The 16,221-nt window shown below is 39.4% G+C and overlaps 1 long non-coding RNA gene across 1 annotated transcript; it reads right to left on the bottom strand.

The window, feature by feature from the left end:
* Positions 1-9,997: 9,997 nt before the first annotated feature.
* Positions 9,998-10,913, bottom strand: LOC114475243 (uncharacterized). The gene is made up of 2 exons (XR_003675450.1): positions 10,683-10,913; positions 9,998-10,204 (listed from the first exon to the last, which is right to left on the bottom strand). It is a non-coding gene; the product is annotated as an uncharacterized LOC114475243 (long non-coding RNA).
* Between the last annotated feature and the right edge of the window lie 5,308 nt (positions 10,914-16,221).

Below are 16,221 nucleotides of genomic sequence, written 5' to 3'. Positions count from 1 at the left end.
ACAGACAGACAGACAGACAGACAGACAGACAGACAGACAGACAGACAGAGATTCCTTGCTTTATAGATAGATGATAAAAACTGTAGACACTGTCAGCTGAAGCTGTTTTTAAAATGTGCACAAAGTCACATGATTAGTTTTATCAATGTTGATATTGTTCTCTACATCTCTGCTAATAAAGGCTTTAACAGACTTACCTTATTTAGGGGTTTGTCTGAAAAAAGAAGCTAACAGGTACGCTATGCTATAATAGTTAGGGGGAACCCCAATTACATCACAGAGAAAACATCAATAGATATTGATTATTGCCATTCTGGTTTGATTGTATGCATCAAAGCATCATCTCAAGGCAAGGGCAAAATATTGAGATACATATTGTATATTGTGATATAGCTTGAAAATATTGAGATATTTAAAAAAGGTTGTATCGCCCAGGCCTATGAGAGAGTTAGTGTTAGCTTGAAAATGCTAAGAATGTTCTCACTGCATCAGGGAGTATTAGTGTTACGATGCCAATGGTGAGTTCAAGTGTTTAATGTAACATCCAAAAAGAAGCTGCTACTGTTAATCTGCAAACAGGCTTAGCTTAGCTTATCCTGCTTCATCTGATCTCAGCATGAAAAAACATGTTAAAGGGGGGGTATTATGTAAAATCGACTTTTTCAAGATGTATATCATGTCAACATGTCATTCCCTCATTAAAAACATGCTGAGTGTTGTCTTGGTTCATTCATGTACAGGATGTTTGATTCATCTTTAAAAATTCTGACAGCATCTATTTTAGGTGTAAATACGCCTGAGTCCTCCTAGGAACGCCCCCACCTTCTAGAGACGCCTCTGACCCCTTGTCACCACCCACCGCTTCACAGCAGAGCCCCTCCCCCTCATTTGTTCTCTTCCTTAGTTCAGCCCACAGCACCGCCTCAGCAGATTTAGCTTTTCATTTACTTAATTTAAATACTTTTGTAAGAAACCCCTGGTTTATGTTATCTGTAGTCATTAATGAACACATTAAAATACAAAAATAAAATGAAAATGTAAATAAAACTCGTACCCCTCCCCCGCTTCCAGCTCCGTCAAAACCACTGCAGTCACAGCAAACATCTGATAAATAACTGTGTGTTGATTGGTTTATTCTGCTCATCACAGCAGCAGAAAGTGGATTAATAAATACACAGACTCAATGTGATCCTTGGGTTAGAGTTAGAGTAACCCTGACTATAGCAGCAGCAGAGTAACACACACGGGTAAGTGTGTGTGTGTGTGTGTGTGTGACAGATCTCCATCCGTACATTAGCATTCCTCACTTTGATAATTATTCTAATGTATTGTAGCGATGTAAAAATGTAGAAAGTATCTAAATACAGTGCACAAAAAAACAGACGTAAACATCCATGATTGTTTGTATAAGTACTGAAGGGGGCGTGTTCATGGGCGTGTCAGACAAGCTTGGCGTTTCTCTTTAACTTTGCCCTGGTAAATTACAGCTGCATACAGCTGTGTCACTATAGCGGAGCGTGAGGGACAGGATGTTGTCTCATAGACTCTACACACATTGGACAGGGCAGGGAAGGGGGAGGTCTATGCAAATCCAGGGACACACCCCCCCAAAACAAAGCATCACAGAACTCATTTTTACAGGGTATTAAACCTCCTCTGTTCCTTCATTCATGTTAAATTTTGACCAAACACCAGCACAGATGTTATTTAAACCACAGGGAAGTGTTTTAACAGATGAACATTTTTCATAATATGTCCCCTTTAACAATCAATAACACTGATATTGATCTGTAATCACACACAAACACATTATTTAACAGCATGACAATCACAAAGCTAACAGTAACTTTCAATAATAGGATTAGATGATCAGTAGAGTAGCTGGAGAGTATTGATTAGATTTCTTTGATCTGTAATTAGAAGCTCAGTGATCAGAAATATTTTAACAATAACTTGTTCTTCTCAGCACAACAGTCTGTGAATTTAATGATTACAATCATCAATAATTCATTTGCGCATAGACACACACACACACACACATACACACACACACACACACACACAGACACACACACACACTTAGACACACACACACATTTACACACACACTTACACATATACACACACTTAGACACACACACACACTTAGACACACACACACTTAGACACACACACACATATAGACACGCACACACACACACTTAGACACACACACACACTTAGACACACACACACTTAGACACACACACACACATATACACACACACACATATACACACACACACATAGACACACACACACACATACACACACACATTGACACACACACATATACACACATACACACACACACATACACACACACATTGACACACACACATATACACACATACACACACACACATACACACACACATTGACACACACACATATACACACATACACACACACACATACACACACACATTGACACACACACACACACATATACACACACACATAGACACACACATACACACACACATTGACACACACACACACACACACACACACACACACACATATACACACACACACATACACACACACATACACACACACACACACACACACTTAGACACACACATACACACACACATTGACACACACACATAGACACACACACACATAGACACACGCACACACAGACACACACACACACAGACACACACACACACATAGACACACACACACACACACACATAGACACACACACACACACACACTCCTAAAATGGATAAAAAGGTCCTTTTATGGGATAATTTCCTTCTGCTCGACTTCGTTTAATCCTCAGTAAACAGTGTGTGAGGTTTGTGCTGCTATTAATAATAATTATTATTATCATTATTATTTATTATTATTATTAGGATCTTTCTGTGTTGTCTTCTTATTGCACTGACATGTCAGAACATTTCCCCACTGTGAGATGAATAAATAATTCTCTTTATATTAATATTAATATTATTATTATTATAACCCTGCACGTGACGGGACTCGGTTTAATTCGGTTCCAACAGCTGCTTAGTCCAACACGTGGCGCTGAAAGTTTTAAACTCGGTTATTAATGCATTTATTTCGTATATTTCATATTATTTTGTCTAAACAACGAAGCGTAAACACAAGTGAAGGTGAATAAAACACTTACTGTCAACTTTTCAGAGGTTTTCTTCGCTTAGATCGTGTTTTTGTGAAGCTTCGGCTCCAGTCGCACAGAAAAGGACGAAACCACTCATTGTGCAGAGGGGAGACTTTGACATGAATACATTAAACTTCTTCTGCTCACATTTTAATGACATTTTATCACATCTAGCGATGATAAACACACAGTGTGTGTAAAAGTCAGGGATTTATCAAACTGTGACGAAGAAAACACAAACCAAACATTCATAGCATTATTGGTACAGTCCAACGCTCTCTGACCGCAGGACGTGAGCTCAGAAAAACACGCGAGAATAAACGAGACAGCTGCCATACAACTGGCGCCATCTGGCGGCATTGTGAGGCGTTACACCATCAGCGGTAATACACCGATTAAAATGCATTTTTAATGAAAAAACACGAGGAAATAATACACAATGTTCACCACGTTTACAGTAATGCAGGCTGTATAAAAAATAGCTATTTTCATGATTTTAAAATGCTTTAAAATGCAGACATGGAGCAGTTATGAATCAAAAAAGCCTTTTTTCACTGAAATCACTATTTTCTCATATTCTGCTTTAACTTGCAGACTTTTCTGCTCACATTCACTCTTCATACTTTATACTGACCCTGACTTTGTCTAACCATGACATCAGCTCTGATCACAACCGCTACCGCCTCCTCTTCTTGGCTAAATTTGAGGTTATATGTGCAGACTTTACTCATACAGCTTTCATATAGTCCCTCCTATCTCCTTTCCTATACACTTTTCCTTAACCCTCTGGATGACGTCACAAGGTTAAGGAAAGGTGTTGGGAAATGCGATCACATTTATTTTGACAATCAGATGCACTTCCACTAGGTGACGTAATAATCAGATGACCACAAAGGTTAGTGACGTCTGCCGTGGTGGTACAAATTTCCAATGTTTTTTTTTTTTACTTTATTAAACATTTCTTTTAAGTGAGAACTAAAACATTTCAACATTAACAACTTACATTTTGTACAGAATAGTCAAGAAAAAGCAGCTGTGATGTCATTCAAAATATAGAAATGAAATGACAGCGTCTTAAAAGTGCAATAAATGATCTGAACTTAAGAAAAAAGAAATAAATAATAATGATAAGTAATGAATGAACAAAGTGCTGCAGGCAAAGTTGAAACTAAAATAATAGCAACATCACAAAAGGATAATAAAACACAAGGTAATTTAAACAACAGTAGGAACATCATAAAAAGATGATAAAAATTAAAAGCAATTTAACCAAATGTTTTTCTGTAAAGTTTGATCTTCAGATGTTTTTTAAAAGATTCCACACAGACAATCACAGAGGTGGTGTTGGTTATTCCAGAGTCTTGGTGTTACCGCCTGGAGCACCAGGTCACCCTGGTTTTTAAAATGAGTTTTTGGGATCATGAGGAGACCCTGACCTGATGACTGAAGGGTGCCCCCTAAAGTGTAGGGGTACAACATGTCAGTGATGTATTGAGGGGTCTGACCATGCATCACACAGAAAGTCAGGACTAGAATTTTAAACTCAATATGAAAATGAACTGGAAGCCAATGAAGACTGTAAATAATGTGGGATGTTCTAGAAGCACCAGTTAAAAGTCTGACAGCAGCGTCTGAACGATCTGGAGTCTGTTTAGGGTCGACTTATTAAAACATGTAAAAACAGAATTACAGTAGTCAATACGAGATGATATAAATGTGTGTATGACCAGTTCTAGATCTGATTTTAATAATAAATACCTCACTTTAGAGATATTTCTCAGGTGGTAAAAACAGTTTTTAGTCAATTGACGACAATGTCCCTCCAAAGACATGGACTGATCAATAACAACCCCAAGGTTTCTGAGGCTGGTTTTAACAGATGAGCCCAGATCACCAAGAGAGTTTTTAATTAGAGGATGTTTTTATCACATGATCAGAGTTTATGTTTTATTAGAATTTATCTGGAGATCATTTGATGACAGACAGTTTTTGATACAGGATATACAATCTAAGAACTCTGATAAAAAGTGAAACGCTGAGTCATTAAAGGAGCAGAACAACTGGATATCATCAGCATAAAAATGATTAGATACATTTTTAAAACCATGGATCAACGACCAAGAGGCATCAGATACAATAAAAACTAAACAGGAACCAGAACAGAGCCCTGGGCTACTCCACATGACAGGTTGGACATATTGGACATAACATCATTAATAGTAACATTAAAGGTTCTTATATTATTATAAGATGTAAACCATTGGAGAACAGTATCAGAAAACCATCTCAGATGTAAGTGGATCAACCAGTATACTATGATCTACTGTATCAAAGGCAGCATCAGATCAAGTCAAACTAAAACTGTGTAACGACCAGAGTCAGTGACATCATCACGTCACTAGAAACTGTCAGAAGATCAGTTTCAGTGGATTGATCTAAAACCAGATTAATATTTATCATAAATATCATGTATGAGGTTAGCTGCTTAGCAACTGTAGGAGCCATAATTTATTTGTCAAAATACCTGTTTAATATGTTTTAGCATTTACCTGACCTGTAGATGGGCGGAGCATGCAGGTTATTTAGGTTGCCATGGTGATCACACACGTGTGGTCAATCAGGGGAGCAAACAGTTTTGAACGGTACTCAACCCTATGCAAGAGTAAAGAGTCAAACACTAACGGACTATGTTTTCATATTCTTTACCATGAAATACCTGTTGGAACAACATCCCTGCACCACCAGAAGTGAACCTATAGTTAAAGAGACTTCATTTCAGTACAAAACTGCTTCGGTTGGACTGAGGATTAAAGCGGGCACTGGTGAGAAAGCGCTGGAATAGGCCGAGCTATTGGAGCTCACCCAGCAGGGAGGAGGCTGGAGAGGGGCGGGGCCTCGCTGTGAGGAGCGAGGACAGCGCATCGGTTGCAGCTGAAGACACTGCTGCATCAGGCTCCAGAATAGGACTCTGAAGGCAGAGCATCAAAGCCCATTGTGGTTTGGAGGTACGTCAGTGACTATGTGTGTCAACTCACAGCAGTAAAGAAGCTCAATGCACTGATGAGAGAAAAACACCTGCTTTAGGAAACTGCGCGTCAACACGTGCGTTCATTAACATTGGCGTAAAATATAAACTATTGTAAATAAAGCATTGACTAAGAGCCGACATGGCTGAAGTGAAATTAACACCCAAAGCTTTACTAGCAAAAATAAGTAATTTAGAAAAAGAAAGAAAGATTAAAATAAATAAACTCTCCAAAGACAAACAAGCTATTAATGTACTAATGGGCAACAAAGACAATATAAATGAGGTCAAAAGTGAATTTAACAAATATGTGGGTTTGTTTGAAGAAATAAGTAAAGTTCATAACATTTTGTTGTGTTTGCTGCCTCAAGAGGAAGCAGAAAAGCATCATATTTGGTTCCAAGCTAAAATGTTGAATGTCAATAATTTTATTGCTGTTACAACAAAGTAGATCAATGAAGTGCAAAGTTGCCCAGCTGTTGTGTTAAGTTATGTTGTGCAGAATATAAATGAACAAAATACAGCAAAGGTGGCTCAACTATAGAGATTAACATTGAACCACATGATAGCATTTCAAATGTTGCTTCAAAATCCTCGAGGAAGGATTCCTGCTGTAAAGGTTCCACAAGGACCTGTTCATCCTCCACCAGTATTTGCTCAACAGCTTCTGAACATTTAAGAGCAGAGGCAGAAAGGGCTGCACTCTTAGCACGTACCGCTGCTTTAAAGAGTATGAATGCCTTAGAAGAGCAGGAACAGGTTTTAAAAAGAAAAAGGGAGCAGCTTGAGTTGGACACAGAAATAGCAGCCGCTAGTGCTAAGTTAGCAGTACTGAACCCAACAGTCAGCTGTAAAGGAAGTGTGGCTTCAAAACACTCTGATGGGATGGAGTCATATTTTCTTAAAGAATCAAAGACTAAGTCCACTTCTTTAAAGCCACTTGTTTCTAAATACGTGCCTCATCTTTCACTGCAAAAGAATTCGGAACCTTTGTCAAATAAGGAGGTTGCGATCAATTTAAATGCAGATCACTACAGTCAGCAGTTGGAGCCCACATCCAGTCAAGTTCAGACCAACCTAAACCCTACAGTGTCTCAAAGCAATCAATCATCAACAGGAGATCTGTACAGTGTACTACAACAACAAAATGAGATTACAACTCTTCTAGTCAAAATGCAAAATTCCCATTTGTTGCCACACCGAGAGATTCCAACTTACAATGGAGATCCTTTACAGTTCAATTCATTTATAAAATCCTTTGAGCACTGTGTAGAGAGAAAGACTAGCTGTAAAGGAGACTGTACTACCTGGAGCAGTACACCACTGGACAACCAAGAGACATTGTAAGCAGCTGTCTTCACATGAATCCTGAAAGAGGTTATGATGTTGCCAAAGAACTATTAAAAGTTCACTTTGGAAATGAGTTACATGTAACAGCAGCTTATATAGAAAAGATAATCATCTGGCCAAGTATTAAGTCTGACACAAAAGCACTGACAGCCTTTGGGCTCTTCCTACGTGAATGTTGCAATGGAAGAGTTACGCTATTTAGATGAGTTAAGCATGTCTGCTAATATGAAACTTTTGATTCAAAAATTACCCTATAAACTTAGAGACAAATGGAGAACTAAGGCAAATGAAATTTTTGAAAGAACTGGTGATAGGGCACAGTTCAGAGATATCGTTAACTTTATTGAGTTGCAAAATAGAATCACTTCAGATCCAGTTTTTGGTGACATACAGGACACACATCCTGTGCAAAGGACATTAAGATCAAATACATCCCAAATGAAATCTCAATTAAAAAGAAATAGCTTTGCAACTCATGTTTTAGTTAAAGATAATTACAAGGTGATTGATAATAAACAGCAGGACACTTGGAAAAATGATGTTTCCGCTGCTGAGACGAGCCTTTCTTGTTTGTATTGTGCACATGATGGACATTCATTGGAGCAATGTCACCAACTGTGTAAAATTTCACATCGAGAAAAGTAATGCTACGTTCACACCAAACGCGGTTTCTGCGGCACAAGCTAACAGATTACATGCAAAGTCAATGGTTTAGACGCGCTGGGAGGCGAATTATTCGCCAGTGGGGCGGCGCGGACTGTTTCGCGCGTTGAACGCGAAGGCTGCGGCAAGCGCGCTCCCGATTTTCGCGTTATTCGCCGTTCGCTTGAGTTGAAAATATTGAACTCCAGCGGCTGTTTCGCGTGACGCGCAGGCGTGAAAGCCAATCACAGTCCTTGTTGGCAATGACGTCAGGCAGGCAACACGGAAACCAGTATTTTCACCCGTTCAACCATTGAGGAGAAGCTAATGGTAGCGGTGTGTGACCACAGGGAGCTGTATGACACGGCCTGTTATTTTAACCAGGACCAGGAAGGATTTGGTGTGGAGGAGAATCATCGAGGAGGTGGAGCAGCAGGTAAATGTTCTCTCTGTAGTTTTCATCTTTGAAAGTCGGCAGTGAGCGAGGATAGCATTAGCTAATGATAGCATTAGCCGCTAACACCAGCTTTTTTCACTGATGGTTTATGAGAGGAAAAAAAAGTCAGGAGAACCGTAGTGGGTCATCTGCAGGAACATCTAAACTGTGGAAATACCCTGTGGTCATGACCTTCATAGACCCTTTGTTTCACCACGAGAGACAAGCAGTAACATGGGGTAGAGGGTTGAGGAAGACAGGACCACAGAGTATGGTCAACCATCAGAGACTGGAGGTTTGTTTATCAGTGCAGACATATAGAAATATATACCAGGTTAATATTCAGGCCTTTATGTATCACAGGGCTTCTTCTAGTGGGGGATCTAAATCTAGTTTAATGATTTAAAATGTACAGTAATGTGTTCATATATTGTGTTTGCTGTCACTCAGAGGTAAACAATCAGATGAGTGATGGAGAAGGACAGGGAACAGATAGTGTTCAGGGAGCAGGAGAAGATGATGATGATGATGTTGATGTTGATGATGGTGCTACAGCAGCATCTCCTGCAGAAACAAGTGCAGCCAAACCATCTGATATGAACATGACAGAAGTTGTTTTGCTTTCTGTTATAAATAAAATGTATCTATAAATGTTTGTTACATCAGTGATGACAATGTTGATCATTACCTCATTTAATGTTTAATTAAAATATATCTATGATCATATTTAAGTAACAGTGACTTGATAATATATATATATATATTTGTTTATTTTTAAGGAAAAAGAACAAAGAAGAGGTCCAGCCAAGGCTCTCCAAGAGAGGTGGAGCAGCTTATCCTACAGACCTTCAGGAGACCACCTCCTCACCACCAGCTCTGACTGAGGATGAGATGTTTCTCAGAGACCTGCTTCCTATCCTGCAAAAAGTGTCACCAGAATTTAGGGAACGTTAAATTTCAAAGTTACAAACTTCTTGATTATCATCCGGTAACACTAAATTTGGAAAATATTAATGAGGTTTTTGATTGGTCTGGATGGGCTGGGGTGGGCGGGACTCTTTGCATGGCAGGAACCACATTGTGAATAGTTGTTTATACTAGTTTGTTTATTATGTAAGTTTTATAATATTGAAGTAAATAGTTTGTTTAAAATTGAGGTATTATGTTAATGTACATGTGTTCTTTCAGAATTGTTGATTAAAAACACATTTTAAAGTGTACTTTTGCTTTCTTTTTAATTTCTATCAATGCATATTAACAGCTATGTGTTCATCACATCAAGGTTATATATATTATTAAATTAATTTCAGAGGTGAGGTTTCTGTGATTATTTCTTTCTGGTTAAAAATGAAGCTGACAGACGTTTCTCTCCCCATTCTTCCATATTTATTATACACATGTTAATACAATAGGAAGTTTGCTCTATAGATGTATGTGGTTGGCTCTTTAAATAGTCGTTGTGGGTGTTCTGGTGCAATATGTCTAGCCATGGAACGGCTCCTGTAGAGAAGATGTGAAGACCTCTCGTCCATAGCTGTTAGCTGTGGTCCTGAAGGAGTCACCTGTGGTCAGATACCTGCACAGTGAACAACATAGAAAAGCTCAGATCATTGATAATCAGATATATATAATGTGGGTGTGTCTACGTGTGCATAAAAGGTGTAGAGATTAGAGAGAGAACAGGCCTTATCTCCCAGAATGTGTTACTATGACAATAATTAACAGTAGTAAATAAATAATGATTTATTAATAAGAGTTAAAAACAATAAATATTAATGAAACAAGCCTCATCTTCCAGAATAGGTCTCCAGAGGACAAAAAATAACAATAGTAAATAATTTATTATGATGAACTTTTATTTTAATTGTAATATATTTATGATAAAAACAATAATAAAGCAGGCCTTTTCTCCCAGAATATGTATCTCCAGAAAACAATAATTTTAATAATTCTGCTTATAATTCCCTTGGGATTAATATAGTATCTATCTTTATTGTGTATTTAAGAGATGTGTCTGATGAATCATGGCATCTTCGGTTGCTTATGAAACTTACCGGAGACAGACAGACAGTTGTTCGGCTGCAGAGATGGAGCTCCGGTAGTTGGTATCCTGGGGGACATCCGTGGGCCAATCAGACCCATCAGGTCGTTGATAGGGGAGCTGGTCATCCACAGGTACCGCTGGAAGCAGTCATCATCCAGGTGTAGCTTCTGAAGCAGGTAGTGAAGCTCACCTAGTTGGATGTGGCGCTGGTTAACCTGGTGAAGCCAGGAAAGCCGACGTTTCTTCCCCTTCCGAGGTTAGGAGCAGTGAATTAACGGAGGTCCTCCATAGTTGATGGTGGAAACAAACAGAGCCTGGTTGTCGTCGTTTGGGAGTCTGGTGGGCGGAGCTTCGCTTCAGACGCGAATGTGAAGCGAATAGGGAAACATTTTTTGATCCCGCGAATCCTGCGGAAGGTTTCGCGCGACAGACGCGATCGGTCCCGCAGAAACCGCGTTTGGTGTGAACGCAGCATTAGAGTTTTTGAAGGAGAAGGGTCTATGTTTTGGCGGTCTAAACACAGGGCATTTAAGTAAAAGCTGCGACAGGCGAAGCATTTGCATGCACTGTAAGAAGTTGCATCCCACTATTTTGCACATAAAACAAGCAGAGGTTGATCAAAAGTACAAAGAGCAGACAAAGAATTCCTCTCAACACTGCACAACTTCTTCCACCTGTGGTCATACAGGGGCTTTCCACCATAATGGCATTCTTCCCATCCTGCCTATTCAAGTTAAGAATTCTAAAGGAGATAAAATCATTAAAACATATGCATTTCTGGACCCAGGAAGTACAGGCACCTTCTGCTCTGAAAACCTCCTTCAAAAACTGGACACTCAAGGACGCAAAGCTAAGATTCATCTCCGCACGATGGGCCATAACAGGACAGTTACAACTTTGATCGTTAATGGCCTGGAGATTGCTGAATTAACAGGCAAGCAATTTTATCAGCTTCCTTGTGTGTTTTCACAGAAAGAGATGCCTGCTTCTACAGACAACATCATAAGTGAAAGAGAGAAGAGCAAATGGCCTTATCTGAAAGATCTTAAAATTCCGTGCATAAATGCAGACATTGACCTGTTAATAGGCACCAATGCAGCCCAGTTGTTGGAACCTTGGGAGGTTATCAACAGTATGGGTGAGGGGCCTTACGCAATAAAAACTCTATTGGGGTGGGTTATAAATGGGTCAGTGCATGGACGTGGCGATAAGGAACCTGTGTATCCTCCAGTATATGCCAACAGAACTGTAGTTGACAGAATAGAGGAGCTGTTGACGAGTCAATACAATTATGACTTCATTGAAAAGTCAGGCACACAACAAGAAGAAATGAATGAGGCCAAAGATGAGGAGAACACAGCTCCTAGAAAGCAGAGGACCGCCACGGACGGAAAGAATGATAAAGCAGCTGACGGTAAAAAAGAGAAGAGACGGTCTAATCGATCTAAAAGTAAAGAGGACAACAACGTTGAAAAGGGTGAGAAGCAAGGGAAACACAAGACAAAGAAAAAGGATAAATCTCATAGTCGCAGTAAAAGCCGAGAAAAGAACAAACGATCAAAAAGTAGAGACAAAGGTCACAAACACAGAAGTGATGAGAAAAGAGGCGCTCAAGAAGCAAAGACGAAGATGTGAGTAAAAAGCTGAAGGAGACAGATGCTGATCATAAAGACAAAAGTAAGGGTCAGGATTCGGATAAAAAAACCTAAAGAAGACAAAAAAAAAAAAAAAAACAATTTTCATGCCTGGAGATGTTGTCATGGTTTTGGACTCCACAGCACCACGTGGGTCATGGGTACTTGGAAGAGTATTAGAAACTTTTCCAGATAAGAACAGTCTGGTACGTGTGGTGCGTCTTCAAACCAAAACCAGTGTGATTGAAAGACCTGTAACAAAATTATGTTTATGTGAAACTACATTTTAAGGTACTGTATTTTGTGTGCAAACATGATTATTTTACATATTGATGTTTTTGTTTTGTTTACTTGGATATGGCTCCATTGATATTCAGTTTGGTAATTGCTTTGTCTTCTGCCAGTCGCAATTAGGGGCCGGTGTGTAGGAGCCATAATTTATTTGTCAAAATACCTGTTTAATATGTTTTAGCATTTACCTGACCTGTAGATGGGCGGAGCATGCAGGTTATTTAGGTTGCCATGGTGATCACACACGTGTGGTCAATCAGGGGAGCAAACAGTTTTGAACGGTACTCAACGGTATGCAAGAGTAAAGAGTCAAACACCAATGGACTATGTTTTCATATTCTTTACCAAGAAATACCTGTTGGAACAACCATCCCTGCACCACCAGAAGTGAACCTATAGTTAAAGGACTTGGACGCTTCAGCAACCACTTTCTCCATGATTTTAGACATGAAGGGAAGCTTAGATATGGGTCAGTAGTTTATAGGCTCCCCTGGATCAAGATTGGGTTTTTTAAGAATAGGATTTATTACAGCATGTTTAAAAAATTAAAAACCTGAACATCCTGTAGACTGACAGGAGTGAAGGAGGACCATGAGCTCACAGGGGCTGAGGCAGTGCAGAAGCTAACCAAGGGAGGAGTGATACTGGCCCTGATCAGGGGTGTTTCTAGACCCCTTGGGGGCCCTAGGCAAGAAGGACTATGGGGCCTCCCGGCCCCAGAATGATGATCAATGAAGTCCAGGACAACGGATCAGTAAAGAATACTTTATTAAATAATTAGCATAACCCTAACACAGTGCAGAGACTCTCAGGCAGGAGGAAGGAGGTACTATATTGGAGTAGTACACTTTCTGTATCACCTAGCTTCTGCACCGGGCCCACTTGTTGGGCCCTCGCCAGTAAGTCCAGCTGGTGTTCGCCCTGTCCTGTGCTTACTTTGAGAAGCAACTCTATCTCAATGTTGCAAGAGGGTCCAGCTGCAGAACCTCCATGCCCCGCTCCTCCATGCCCCGGTCCGGAAGCTAACCCTCCATATATGGGCTCCTGTAGAGCAGCTTTTCTCCTGAAGGTGGCAGTAATGCAACATTTTGGGTGCCAACTGCCGTCAATAACCAAAGAAGAAGAAGCTACTCTTCTTCTTCTATTGTTAGACGAAACAGTAGTGGTACACGTGTTTCTCGGAACAGCCTTGCTCAGAACATAAGTAAAAAGTTTTGTTTATGTTAAATTATTGGTAAAATTATTAATCCTCAACATTCACAGTGTTCAGACGAGAGGGTCCAGCTGCAGATTATTACTATTAGTTTCTTCAGATGATCTGTTGATGTAAAATACAATCACAACATTAGCACAAAGCATTTTTTTTTTTAAATGAGGCTGATCTAACGTGGGCTATTTTTCTTTTAATAGGTACAATGTTAAAGCTTTCTATTATGTCATGCCATTGAACTTAGTCGCAAGGCTTAATTTTGATACCAGTAGATTGTAATAACAGTCATAATTGAGTGCGTTTTTATAATAACAGTTTCACAGTTTACCCTGGGAAATATAAAAATATCGTTTGAGTTATTGTTGTATTTATGTGTCCATTAAAAAAGGATGGCATTGGTTGTCTTATTTAGCAGATGTTCATAATGTGAATTAAATTTTGGTTTTGGAAACAAACATCAAATAATCAGTGTTTTTTTGTTTTTTTTCATGTTTTTGTTATATAATGATGAACGAATGATACACGGATTCGTGTACCCTTCGTTCTTTGGTTATTTAGTTTCAAAACCAAATAAAAAATATGGATTGTTTTTCTGTTTTATTAATTTAAAACCAGAAACTGGAAAACGGAAAAACCAAATTCCCCAAAAAAAAAAACCGATGTATTTCTGATTTCTTTTAAGTTTAAGATAAATCAAAATACCAATGGTAACAGATTGTTTTTGTCTTTTTTTAAAGGTACAGTTGAGTCTATATCTAGGCCGGAAAATATCTGGTTTTGAAATGAAATAACCAAAGAATTATTGTTGGAGAATTAAAGCAACCTTTTTTATAAATGAACCTAGTTCACTCACTGATGCTCAATTTTTAAGAAAGACCTGAAACCTGAGGTGAGCTGCTGCACAACGTGCTGCAAGCAGTATCACTGCCCCATTTGCCCAAAACTAAAGTCAGTTAAGTTCTATAAATTGGAGAAGCACTTTGACGTTCATGTACAAAATGCAATAGCATTTAAAGGTAAGATTCATATGCACACAGTCAGCCTATTTTGTAAATGCACATCTGATATCAATGCTCATACACACAAATTGCTCCTATTAGTTATACAAGTTATTTTTGTTTGAAACTATTTTTAGTCTGTAATTTCATTTTGCTTCTTTTTTTTTAGATATGTTTATTTGCCGTTGCACTTTACAGTGCAGAAATGTGAGTGATTACCATTGCCCCCTGTGCAGCAAAACCATTATTCGAAAAGTGCATATGGAAACACACATCCAAAAGTGCAGCCGTGCCCAATGCCGACCAACCTCTGAACCTGTCCCAGTCAATCCTTCTCCTTCCCAATCAGCTGCAGCAGTTGCACCACCGCCTTCATCAGCTGCACCTGCACCAGTTTACCCCCACTTTTTTCATCCAAAAGTACAGTCCAAAATCGTCAAATGTCCTCACTGTAGCCTGTTATTGTACCGGAAAAATGTACCTACACACATCAAAAGGAAACACAACACAAGAAGGATTGTAACAGCTCACAATCATTTAAAGAGTGTCTGTTGTAGATGCAACAATGGCATATTTGGGTTAGGTTAGGTAAAGGCTTTATGGGTCTCGACGATTCCTTGGATCTTTCCAGCTTGGAAGAGGGAATCAAAGGCAAGGCACGGGCCGTCGCATGCCGCTCGTATCCCACCAAACCGTGTACCCTCATCAGAAATTATGTGACGATGGAACAGCTGAGTGAGTGTGAAGGAGAGAGAACAAGGTAGTATGTGTAAGAAATGTAGCACATGGAAGGCCAGCTGTAGGTGAACTAAAGACCGTCAGCCACCACTTTGTCCTCTTGACACGGCCCAGAAAAGTTAATGTGAAAGCAACGAGATGATGTGGAACTGTAAAGGTTATAATAACCGGGATAGGAAGTGGGGGCATGTCTGTGCCCTGTGGTAGAGTGGATCCAGGTCCCAGTATCGAGGATGTTGTCCGTAAGACGGAGGCGGTAGCGGTTAGTGTTAGTGTTACGTGCAGGTAAACTCTGCACTATTCTGATCCTCCTCTGTTCTTTCAGCAGGCTAATCAGCTGCCTGCTGCTGTGCTCACCTGGCCTCATTAGCAGCCCTGCAGTGTATATAAGGGCTCAATCAAGCACTCTTCAGGAGAGAAGTCTGGAGAGAGAAGGGTTGGGGTTACGTGAGCACGGACTCAGGACATCCTTTCTAACCCCGAAGTAAAACATCCCGTTCATCATTTTAATACAATTTAAAAGGGGTTTTCCTTTAATCATAAAATATAAAAAGAATAAAATAAGAAAAAAAAATTAAAAAAAGAAATTAAAAGGAAATTAAAATTATTAAAACATTCAGACACCCATAAAAAGGAGATAGGTAGAGGCAAGGATCTCCATGAGAATTAGGAGCACCG

The sequence above is a fragment of the Gouania willdenowi genome, chromosome 14 (genome assembly GCF_900634775.1).
Source record: "Gouania willdenowi chromosome 14, fGouWil2.1, whole genome shotgun sequence".
NCBI lineage: Eukaryota > Metazoa > Chordata > Actinopteri > Blenniiformes > Gobiesocidae > Gouania > Gouania willdenowi.
Note: the sequence above shows the minus strand (reverse complement) of the source record. Positions and strands in the feature narration are given on the sequence as shown.